Genomic DNA, 12,686 nt, shown 5'->3' on the forward strand with positions numbered 1-12,686 from the left:
GGGATGTAATGGATGAATGTGGATGGGATATAGGGTGTAAGAGGAGAGAGAAGGAAGGAAGTGAATGATAGGTGGGGTAGGTGGGAATTAGATGGGACCCACTAACTTTTGAAGCTTCAAACTCGGTGAATGATAGGTGGGGTAGGAAGGACAACTCGCATGCCAGGTGAAAAGTCTTCAGTCGGAATCTTCTTGTTACTCCAGCCCTTAGGTACCTTCTTCTTGGTGCCTCCTTCCTCAGTAGCTGCCGATGGATGTCCAACACCAAACTTAGGTTTGATGTCTGGGAGCTCTGTAAGGCTCTACACTGAGAGAGAGGGCTGAAACACTAAGCGTTGTATAGTGGTATCTCCTCTATCTGATGGAGAGTTAGGGTTGGGGATCTTGAACAGGATGTGATCCTCATGCAACCTCAGGACTAGCTCTTCTTTTTTCACATCAATCAAGGCCTTCGCAGTAGCTAGGAAAGGCCTTCCAAGGATGATGGAGTCGTCTCTACCCTCCCTAGTGTCTAATATTATGAAGTCCACCGTGAGGTAAAGGTTCTCAACCTTTACAAGGACGTTTTCTACCATGCCATATGCCCGTTTCAGGGACTTGTCTGCCATCTCTAGTGAGATCTTGGCAGATTGCACCTCTTGAATCCCCAGCTTCTTCATCACAGAGAGAAGCATAAGATTAATGCTTGAGCCAAGGTCGCACAATGCCTTCTCAAATGTGATGGTCCCTATAGTATAGGGAATAAGGAAGCTTCCGGGGTCTGGCAGCTTCTGAGGCAGCTTCTTCTGAACTAAGGCACTTCACTCTTTGGTCAGTACCACAGTCTCATCTCCCCTTAAGGCCTTTTTGTCCGTAATTAAACTTCTTAGACATGCCATAGAAGGGGGATTCTTTTCCAACACCTCTGAAAAAGAGATGTTAATTTGCAGTTTCCTGAGAACTGCTAAGAACTGAGCAAGTTGCTCATCCTCAGGCTCCTATTGCACGTTTGGAGATGGTTGGTCTTCAGGCTCCTCCATCTTCATGGGGTCGTGCATGGTGACTGATAAACCACTATTTTATGGTTTATCTTGTGCTTAATTGAGTGGATTTTATCAACTCTTTACCTACTTATTCATACTATTTGCATGGTTTTACATTTGCCTTCCTAATTATGTGCTTTGATTGAAAACATGCTTCTTTGGCCTTTATATTGCTAATATTAATCCTCTCTTATTACCATTAGAAGCCTTGATATGTGTGTTAAGTGATTTCAGAGATTACAGGGCAGGAATGGCTCAGAGGATGGAAAGGAAGTATGCAAAAGTGGAAGGAATACAAGAAGTTGGAGAAATTGCTAAGCTATCCAGCCTGACCTCTTCGCACTCAAATGGCTATAACTTTAGCTACAGAGGTCCAAACGACGCGGTTCTAGTTGCGTTGGAAAGCTAATGTCCGGAACTTCGATTTGATATTTAATATCCATAGTTTCCCCGACGCAAGGTGATGCGACCGCGTGACCCATGCGGCCGCGTCGCAGTGACGAAAATCAGCGTGTTTGAATTCGCAACCAGCGAATTCTGGGCTATTTCTGATCCAGTTTGTGGCCCAAAAAACACAAATTAGATGCTATAAAGTGGGAGAATGCATCCATTTATAAACGTTCTCTCATATTCACAATTTTAGGAGTAGATGTAGTTTTTAGAGAGAGAGATTCTCTCATCTCTCTTCGGATTAGGATTTAGGATTTCTCTTAGTTTTAGGAGTGGCTCTCAATCCCAGGTTCTTTATTTTTATTTATTTTCCCAATTTAATTTATGAACCCTTCCATGTTACATATAATTTTCTTAATTAATGTTATTTGAAGTATTTCAGATTTAAGATTGCCTTGCTCTGTTTAAGATTGCTTTCAATTTAATTTAGATATTTTTTTCTCCCTTTTGGCTTTGGTCAAATGATTGGTAATACTTGAGTTATCAAACTCAGCAAGTGATTGAAATTGGTAGATTCTGCTTGAGCTAGGATTGCTCTAAGGCTAGTCTCTCCACAGGAGTTGACTAGGACTTGAGAATCAAGCCAATTAGTCCACTCAACCTTCCTTTGCTTAGTAAAGGCTGACCAAGTGGATTAAAACCCAATTCTCTTCACACCTGATAAGGATAACTAGGATAGGACCTCCAATTTTTCATACCTTGCCAAGAGTTTATTTTATAGTTATTTATTTATTTTATTCTTCTTATGCAACATACTACTCCCTAATTTCTAAAACCCCTAATTGACAAACTCATAACCAATAATAAGAACATACTTCCCTGCAGTTCCTTGAGAAGACGACCCGATGTTTGAATACTCGGTTATCAATTTCAAAGGGGTTTGTTACTTGTGACAACCAAAACGTTTGTATGAAAGGACTTTTGATGGTTTAGAAACTATACTTGCAACGAGGATTTATCCGCAAATTTCTAGACCACGCAAAAGTTCTCTCATCAAAATGGCGCCGTTGCCGGGGAATTGCAAACGTGTGCCTTATTATTGGTTATTGTAAATATTTGCTTTTTACTTGTTTATTTGTTTTTATTTTTGTTTTTATTTTTGCTTTTTCATAAATTAAGAGGTTATTGGTTTTTATTTAGTTATAAAAAAATTTTCAAAAATTTTTTTTCTTCGTGTTCATCTTGATCTTCAAGTTGTTCTTCGTGTTCATCTTGACCTTCAAGTTGTTCTTAGTTGTTTACTTTATTTTGATCTAAAAATTTTAAGTTTGGTGTCATTTTATTATTTTTCTCTTCCCTCATTAAATTCAAAAATTCAAAATTTAAAACCCAAATTTCAAATTTCAAATTTTAATTTTCAAAATTCAAATTTAAAAAAAAATTTAAATTCAAATTTCAAATTTCAAAATTTAAATTTAAAAATTTTAAAAATCAAACCTTTTCAAAATTTAAATCTTTTTCAAAACCTTATCTTGTTGAATTTTACAAAAGTTCAAATTTTAAAATTCAAAATTCAAAATTCAAAATTCAAAATTCAAATTTCGAAAATTTAAAATTCAAAATTTAATTTTCAAATTCAAAATTTAAATAACCTTTTAATTTAAATTTAAATTTATTTTTGTTTTTAATTTTTATTTGCTACTATGAACTCTCACCCCTTTAGCTATGAGTCTGGTTACAATTATATTGCAGGAAGAAGAAATTACAATGAGAACAGGCATTAAGGTTGGAACAATCAAAGATGGGAGGAGCCACAAGGATTTGATCAACCCTCTTGGCGACAACCACCTCCAATGGACTATCAACAACCACCACCATATGCCTATGAACCCTTTCCTCAACATGACTTTGGACCACCATATTCACAAGCCCCTTTCTACCATTCACCTCCAATGACCCTAACCCGTATCCACCATACCAACCACCTTATGAACCAAATGAACCATACACAGAACCACCACCTTTCCAACACAACTACTCTCATGAACCACCACCTCAATATTCACCATCCCCATATCATTATCAAGATGAACCACCTTCTTATTATGAACCCTCTCTCCTAACCAATGAATCCTCATATCCACCCCAACCTCCAATGGATGACAGACTTCGTGTTATTCTTCAAAGGCAAAAAAGGATGACTAAGAGTGTGCTAAATTTCACGGCCGCCTTAGGCGAGTTAGTAAATATAATAGCTTCCCAATATTTGAGCACTCAAAGAACTCCCATGGCTACATGTGGAAAATCAAAAGAAGAGCAAAGCATGAAGGAGACACTAGAAACTTCGGTGGACAATGAGGAACATGGCTTTGTATTAGAACAAGTGGAGGAAGCCATAATAGTTGCAGAGGAAGAAGTGGTTGAAGACTTAGGAGATGCTGAACCTCCATGGGAAAGTCAGGTTATAAAACCTCCTTCCAAGGCGATTGAAATTGATGCTGAGGAGGGTGTACAACCTCCAATGCATATCATGACTAAGGACTTGAAAGAGGTCGATCAATAGATGGAGATTAAAGAAGAAGAAGCACAGCCTCCCATGCCCTCGGTAAGCAATAAAGAAGAGATTGAATTGGAGAAAAGCTACCAAGAGGAAGAGGTTGAAATTAAAGAAGTTTGCAAAGAGGTGGAAGTTGTCAAAGAGCACAAGGGAGTGGAGCTTGAAATCACCTTGCCAAAGTTATTGGAGACCCCTCCCCCTAAGTTTCCATCATCCTTCACAACATTCAAGTGGATAAAATTCATATCCCTTAGCTTTCTAATTCCACTTGAATATGGGCTACTGGAGACGGATGGTCAACTTAGAGCTCTTTGTGGCATTAAGAGTAAGAGGAAGATGGTCAGTGGTAAGAATTGTCCTGCAAGGTTCATTATGGTTGGAAGCCTTAAGTTTAAACGCAAAGGTTGGTGTAGAGCTCAATTGAATGGGTCTAGGAAGCTGTTTGGTAGCTGCATTGAGAATTCAAATTACTTATCACCCAGCTGGAAAAATACAAATCCCAATAAAAATAGGTGTAAAAGCAAGATTTGGGATGCTGGAATCTGCTCTGACATTTGTCACCCCGGGAGCCTAAGAATCTGTTTGAAGCTTCTTAAGGGCTTTACATGCCTAGTTTGGGACCCCAGAGGTTACTGGAGATACAAACATTGGTGGAGATTCCTGGATGAATACAAGCATAAGCCACCATAATAGGGAACTCACCAAATGTCCAACTTAAGGACTCTAACTAAAAGTGCTAGGTGGGAGACAACCCACCATGGTATGATCGTTCCTTTTTCATTTTTATTTTAGTTTTATTTGTTTTCAAGTTTTATTTTATTTTATTATATTGAACCTGCAGTTTTGCATAACATTCATATTAACACTACATTCTGCATTTTTTTCAGATTTAAAAAAAAAAAAGCATGCACGCGACGCGGCAGCGTCGCTGACGCGTCCGCGTTACCAGTGCAATGGGAAGAAAAGAAAACGAACAGAAAGGCACGCGAAAGCGTGGCTGGAGGCGCGCCTTTAGCATAATTTGACCCCACGTGAACGCGTCGCTGGTGCGTCCACGTCATGTGGGAAAAGAACCTCCCACGCGATCGCGTCACCCACGCGGCCGCGTGACCTGAAAATCGACGTAAAAGGGGTGCATGGCCGAAAGTTGTGCTGGAGTAGGGCTGAACTTGTGCTAGAAGCCCAATTCCTCCCACGCGAACGCGTGCCCCACGCGTCCACGTCATATCCCAATATTGGTCAACCACGCGATCGCGTCAACCACGCGACGGCGTCACCCCAAATTTTGGCAATAAGCAAACTGAACAGACACTCGCGCCAATCGCACAAATCAGGCCACGCGATCGCGTGACCCACGCGTCCGCGTCACCTGACCTTATCGCGCACCACGCGATCGCGTCACTCACGCGTCCGCGTCACATGTGGCGCACAGATTATCCCAATTAGCCAAAATATCTTATCTTTTCTTCACCAAATCCTTATTTTTGTTTCCCTTATTATTATTTCTTTCTTTTCTCTTCTTTCCCTTCTCATTCTTCTTATCTTTTATTTTATTTTACCTAATTTATTTACATATTTCATTCATTACATTTTAATTCTGTGTATATTTTTATTTTCTTTTCTAAATTAATTATTTTTTCTTTGGTGTTAAAATTTTCTTATTTAACTGTTGCATCTTCTCTTGAATTATTTTAGGTGCTTAGTGACTTGTTTTATTCTGGTTAGATAATATTATTTAAATCAATGCCAATCTTTTATACCTGTATTAATTTTGCATTGACATGAATTTATATTATCTCTCCTTACCCACACTCTCTTCCCCATTGTTGCAGATTTTTGCACTCTTGATTTGTTATGTACTTCTACTGTTTTCTCATTTGCATGTTGTAGCTACAATGTAATTGAGACCTTTATTATTTGGCATTAAAACCCATATTTTATTTATGTTCTTATCTTTATTTTTGGGTTACTATTCTTCTTTTTCTCTTCTTTCAGGCTGGCCACCGAAGACGGAAAAAGGGAAAAACTTCTAAAAAGGGAAACAAACAAGTCCATCTGCAAAATCTTTGAAGAAAAGCATCAGTTGGAACAACCCGTCCACCTGCACATCTCAGCATGCACCGAGGACGGTGCAATCTTTAAGTGTGAGGAGGTCGATACCGATCTCCATGGGTTAGTTATTTCCTAATTCAACACCAATATGTTACTCTATTTGTTAGTTCATTGTCGCATTTGCATGTTTGATTGCATATTTATTTGATTTTGTGCATATTTTACCACTTGGTTGAAGTAATATTTTCTTTTTCAAGAAACCTTTTAGAGCATTTCACTAATTTGAATAAAAATTTAATGTTACACTTGTTTGAAGAAATATTATACTGGAACATGGTTTAGAGCTCGAACACACAAAACCTGTGAGATTTTTGAGCCTATGTGAATTGGTTCTATTTTACCAACCAATATTTTATTTTTTTGGTGTGTGTTTTTCTCTCTAAAATTGTGATCTTTGTCTTGCTTAATTCTATATTTCCATGGTTTGATGTATGCATGCACTTACATGATTGAGGCCTTTGTTTCACTAAGCTTACATACCCATATGGCCTTACCTTTCATTATCCTTTGCAAACCAATTTGAGCCTATTTTACCCCTTTGTTCTTTACTTTAGCACATCATTAACTCTAAGAAAAAAACAATAACATCCTTAATTTGAATCCTTGGTTAGCTTAGACTAGTGAAAGTGCTCATGAATTAAGTGTGGGGAAAAGTGGATTTGGAAACAATTGGTTTAGGAATTAGGTATTATATATCTTTATGAAAATGTGAAAGAAATGTTTAGAACATGATTCATGCATTCAATATCTTAATCATATGCATTGAGAAAAAATAATAATAATAAATATATATATATAAAAAAGAAGAGCAAATAATAAAAAGGGGACAAAATGCCCCAAAGTAAGTGGTGAAAGCAATGCATATGTACTGTACTTGAAATTAGAATGCATGAATATATGAAAAACTTGGTTAATGGATAGCTAGATGTGGTATTATGATTACATGGATTGTCTAAAGTTAGGTGGAAAGTTTAAGTTAATTAAGGATTCAGATTTTAGTCCACTTGACCAAATACAATCCTACCTTGACCCTAACCCCATTACAACCCTTAAAAGACCTCTTGATTTGTGTATTTGTGTATTAAATTTATGTTGATTGTTAGATGAAGAGCAAGCGTTAGAAAGCAAGGTTAGTAGAGAATTGAAAGAATCGAACCTAAAAACACTTGAGTGATTAGAGTGTATACACTACCAGTGAGGGTTCGATGCTCAATTCCTTGTTCCCTGCTTTCATGAGCTATTTTCTTCTTGCAAGTCTATTTGTACTTCATTTTCATGATTTGAATTAGTGAAATCCAGTTCATATTTCCTCTTGAAAGATTTGTTTACTTTTAACCAAGTAGGTAGAAACATTTTGCATGTAGTTGCATTCATACAGATAGGTTGCATTTCATATTAATCTACCATTCCTCTTCACCTTTATAGCTTCTCTTGAGCTTAGCATGAGGACATGCTAATGTTTAAGTGTGGAAAGGTTGATAAACCACTATTTTATGGTTTATCTTGTGCTTAATTGAGTGGATTTTATCAACTCTTTACCTACTTATTCATACTATTTGCCTTCCTAATTATGTGCTTTGATTGAAAACATGCTTCTTTGGCCTTTATATTGCTAATATTAATCCTCTCTTATTACCATTATATGCCTTGATATGTGTGTTAAGTGATTTCAGAGATTACAGGGCAGGAATGGCTCAGAGGATGGAAAGGAAGTATGCAAAAGTGGAAGGAATACAAGAAGTTGGAAAAATTGCTAAGCTGTCCAGCCTGACCTCTTCGCACTCAAACGGCTATAACTTTAGCTACAAAGGTCCAAACGACATGGTTCTAGTTGTGTTGGAAAGCTAACGTCCGGGGCTTCAATTTAATATATAATATGCCATAGTTGCCCTGACGCTAGATGACGCGACCGCGTGACCCATGCGGCCGCGTCGCAGTAACAAAAATCAGCGTGTTTGAATTCGCAACCAGCGAATTCTGGGCTATTTGTGACCCAGTTTGCGGCCCAGAAAACACAGATTAGATGCTATAAAGTGGGAAAATGCATCCATTCATAAACGTGCTCTCATATTCACAATTTTAGGAGTAGATGTAGTTTTTAGAGAGAGAGGTTCTCTCCTCTCTCTTAGGATTAGGATTTAGGATTTCTCTTAGTTTTAAGAGTGGCTCTCAATCCCAGATTCTTTATTTTTATTTATTTTTCCAATTTAATTTATGAACCCTTCCATGTTACATATAATTTTCTTAATTATTGTTATTTGAGGTATTTAAGATTTAAGATTGCTTTGCTCTGTTTAAGATTGCTTTCAATTTAATTTAGATATTTTTTTCTCCCTTTTGGCTTTGGTCAAGTGATTGGTAATACTTGACTTATCAAACTCAGCAAGCGATTGAAATTGGCAGATTCTGCTTGAGCTAGGATTTCTCTAAGGCTAGTCTCTCCACAGGAGTTGACTAGGACTTGAGAATCAAGCCAATCAGTCCACTCAACCTTCCTTTGCTTAGTAAAGGCTGACCAAGTGGGATTAAAACCCAATTCTCTTCACACCTGATAAGGATAACTAGGATAGGACCTCCAATTTTTCATACCTTGCCAAGAGTTTATTTTATAGTTATTTATTTATTTTATTCTTCTTATGCAACATACTGCTCCCTAATTTCTAAAACCCCTAATTTACAAACTCATAACCAATAATAAGAACATACTTCCCTGTAGTTCCTTGAGAAGACGACCCGAGATTTGAATACTCGGTTATCAATTTCAAAGGGGTTTGTTACTTGTGACAACCAAAACGTTTGTATGAAAGGACTTTTGAAGGTTTAGAAACTATACTTGCAATGAGGATTTATCCGCAAATTTCTAGACCACGCAAAAGTTCTCTCATCAGTGACACTCCCAGTCTTCTCATGAGCCTTAATCTCCTTTAGTTCCTCAGTATCAAGCTCCTCCTTGGGTTGGTCCTTAGCTTCCATTGTGAGGGCCTTAATCTCTAGTATCCTCTTACTCGACTGACCTACCTATATCTCCAAATTCCGAATGGAAGACCTAGTTTCTGCCATGAAACTATGCGTGATCTCGGAGAGGTTAGAGACTATAGTAGCCAGGTCAGAAAAGCTCTGCACAGGGGTCTCCATCTGTTGCTGAGAGGGTTGGAATGGTCTGTTGTTGAACCGATTTTGGTTCGTTCCACACTGGTTGCTATTGAAGCCTTGTTGAGGCCTCTGCTGATCTCTCCACCCGAAGTTGGGGTGGTTATTGAAAGTATTTGAATAGGAATTGTTATTGGAGTTCTTAGAGGAGTTTTCCATGTAGTTCACCTCCTCTAAGGTGGTTTATGCAGTGTCACCGTCATCCACTTCATACGCTGCTTCTAGGGTATAAGCAGTTGAGCTCTGTGCCCCCACTCAAGTGTTGAGAGATCTTGTTGATCTACTGGAACATGAGCTTGTTCTAAGCCAATATGGCATCCAGTGTATCCACTTCCATGACTCCTCTCTTCTGAGATGCCCCATTGTTCACTGGGTTCCTCTCAGAAGTGTACATATATTGGTTGTTGGCAACTATATCAACAAGGTCCTACGCTGCCTCAGGTGTCTTTTTCATGTGGAGTGAGCCACCAGCAGAGTGGTCCAGTGCCATCTTGGACATCTCGGAGAGGCCATCATAGAAGATCTCTCACATGGTCCAATATGAGATCATGTTAGGAGGGCATCTTCTGATGAGCTGCTTGTACCTGTCCCAAGCTTCATAGAGGGACTCTCCCTCTTTTTGTCAGAAAATATGGACTTCCACCCTAAGCTTACTCAACTTTTGAGGTGGAAAAAACTTGTCAAAAAATCCATTGACCACCTTCTCCCAAGTGTCCAGGCTTCCCTTAGGCTGAGAATCTAGCCATAGCCTTGCTCTGTCCTTTATAGCAAAGGGGAAGAGTATGAGCTTGTAAACCTCTGGATTTACTCCATTAGTCTTAACAGTGTCACATATCTGCAGGAAATTAGAAATGAATTTGTTGGGGTCCTCCTGCGGGAGTCCATAAAACTGGCAATTCTGTTGCACTAGAGTGACCAGTTGAGGCTTAAGCTCAAAATTATTTGTACCAATGGCAGGTATGGAGATGCTGCGCCCATAGAAGTCAGAATTGGGTGTATTGTAAGATCCAAGGACCTTTCTTGTGTCTCCTCTAGCTTCTGGATTAGCTGCCATTGTTGTATCTTCAACTTCTTGCTCAAGAGCTTTCGTGAGATTATCTCTGGCTCTACTAGCTTGAGCCTGCTGCAAACGCCTTCTTAAGAGTCTCTCAGGTTTAGGGTCAAGATCAAGAAGAGCTTCTCTATCTCTATTCCTGCTCTTAAATAGGAAAAAAGAGACCAAGAAGAGCAAAAGAAGGGAGTCTCTATGTCAGAGTATAGAGAGCTCCTTGTGAGAAACTTAGATAAAGAGAAAAGAAAAATAAAGGTGTCTTTTAATGTTAGAATTTTCGAAAATAAAGAGAGGGAAAGAAGTAAAAGATTTTTGAAAAAAAACGAAGAAAAAGAAAGAAGAATTAAAGAAACACCAAACTTTTAAAATTAAAACAAATAATTAACTAACAAGAATTAAAAATATCAAAGAATTGAAGTTAAAAAATTTTGAAATTTAAAAATGAAAAGTCAAATAAAGAATTTGAAATTCACAATTTTTAGAAAGTCAAGAGAGAGAGAAACAAGATAAGATTTCGAAAGTTTTAAAAATTTTGAAATTAAAATTTGAAAGAAGGTAAAACTAACAAAACACTAAACTTTTAAAATTTGAATTTAAATTCAAGATAAGATAACAAAATTTTGAAAGTCAAAGAAAAAGATAAGATAAAGATTTTAAAGATAAACAAGAAAATAAAAAGATTATTAACAGGACACCAAACTTAAAATTTTTGAAGTCAAGAAAGAAAAAGATTCACAATTTTCGAAAAGATATATATATATATATATATATTATTTTTTATTTTTTGAATTAAAAAGAAAAGAAAAACACTAAATGGACACCAAACTTAAATATTTCAAAATTAAAGAACACATATTTCGAAAAATTAGAGAGAGAAACACTAAAAGACACCAAACTTAAGAATTGACACAAGGCTCAAACAAAAGAAAAGATGACTAAAGATGAAAAGTTTTTTTTCTGAAAAATTTTGAACAAGAAAATAAGAAACACAGTTAAAAGAAAAACTAGTAAAAAGTACTTGATCTAAGTAGCAAGATAACCGGTAGTTTGTCAATCTCGAACAATCCCTAGCAATGGCGCCAAAAACTTGGTGCGCGAAATTGAACTCACACAACTTCACCGGTAAGTACACCGGGTCGTCCAAGTAATACCTCAAGTGAGTGAGGGTCGATCCTACGAGGATTGTTGGATTGAGCAAGCAGTGGTTATCTTGTAGATCTTAGTCAGGCGAATAGAACGATAGTGGTTGTTGTTGTAGGCGCATAAATAGAATAATAAAGAAAGCAATAAAGAATTGATAAAGAAACAGTAATAAGAAATCAGTTAAGGCTTTGTAGATGCTTTATCTTTCTGGATTAATACTTCTTACAGACTACTTTAACAATGAATCATTCATTCTATGGCAAAGCTGTAAGTGATTAACTCAAGTCCTCTCATCAAGTTAATCTCCTCTAATTCATATCAAATGCCATTGTGATGAAGGGAAAATTGATGGTTTAGAATTTCACAATAAATTCTCGTTGCAAGTATAGTTTCTAAACCATCAAATTATCTTCTCATACAAAAAAATGGTTATCACAAGTAACAAACCCCAATAAAAATAATCGAAGTATTCAAATCTCGGGTCGTCTCTCAAATGAATTGCAGGAAAATGTTCTTGTTATTGGTTATGAAATGCATATTTTGGGGTTTTGGATAAAGGACAAGAAAAGTAAATTGCAAGAATTAAACTAATAGCTAAGAAAGCTCTTGGCAAGGAATGGGAACAAGAAGTCCTATCCTCATTATCCTCCTCAATTGTGACAAGAATTGTCCATTGCTCCACTTAGTCAACCTCTAACTATGAAGGAAAGTGAAGTGGAGATAATCAATTTGATTCCTCAAGTCCTAGTCAACTCCTAAGAAAAGACTAGCTTTAGTGGAATTCAAATCAACTAGCAACTTTTAATTATTAATCAACAAAAGAGTTTGATAACTTAAGAGTCTCCAATTACTCAACCAAAGCCAAGAGTAGAAAAATCTACTCTAGCATTGATAAACCCATATTTTGTGATATATTTTGTGCTTAATCTGAGTGATTTATTCAATCCTTCACCCACTTATTCATATTAATTGCATGGTTTTACTTTCCCTTCCTTATTATGTGATGTATGTGAAAAACATGTTTCCTATGCTTAAAAATAATTATTTTGATTACCCTTTATTTCCATTCGATGCCATGATTCGTGTGTTGAGTAGCTTCAGATCTTCTAAGGCAGGAATGATTTAAAGGATGGAAAGAAAACATACAAAATTGGAAGGAAAGCATAAAACGGAGTTTTTGAAGAAACTGGTAGCCACGCGATTGCATGGGCGACGCGGCTGCATGCCAGCGCGAAGAGACATTAACGCGGCCGTATGACTA

The 12,686-nt window shown here is 37.2% G+C and overlaps 1 non-coding gene across 1 annotated transcript; it reads left to right on the forward strand.

Moving 5' to 3' along the window:
* The first annotated feature begins 9,779 nt into the window (after window positions 1-9,779).
* Window positions 9,780-9,883, forward strand: LOC148555464 (small nucleolar RNA R71). The gene has a single exon (XR_015887718.1). It is a non-coding gene; the product is annotated as a small nucleolar RNA R71 (small nucleolar RNA).
* The last annotated feature ends 2,803 nt before the right edge of the window (window positions 9,884-12,686 follow it).

The sequence above is a fragment of the Arachis ipaensis genome, chromosome B6, assembly GCF_059453495.1.
Source record: "Arachis ipaensis isolate K30076 ecotype BB chromosome B6, ASM5945349v1, whole genome shotgun sequence".
In the NCBI taxonomy this organism is placed as follows: Eukaryota; Viridiplantae; Streptophyta; class Magnoliopsida; order Fabales; family Fabaceae; genus Arachis; species Arachis ipaensis.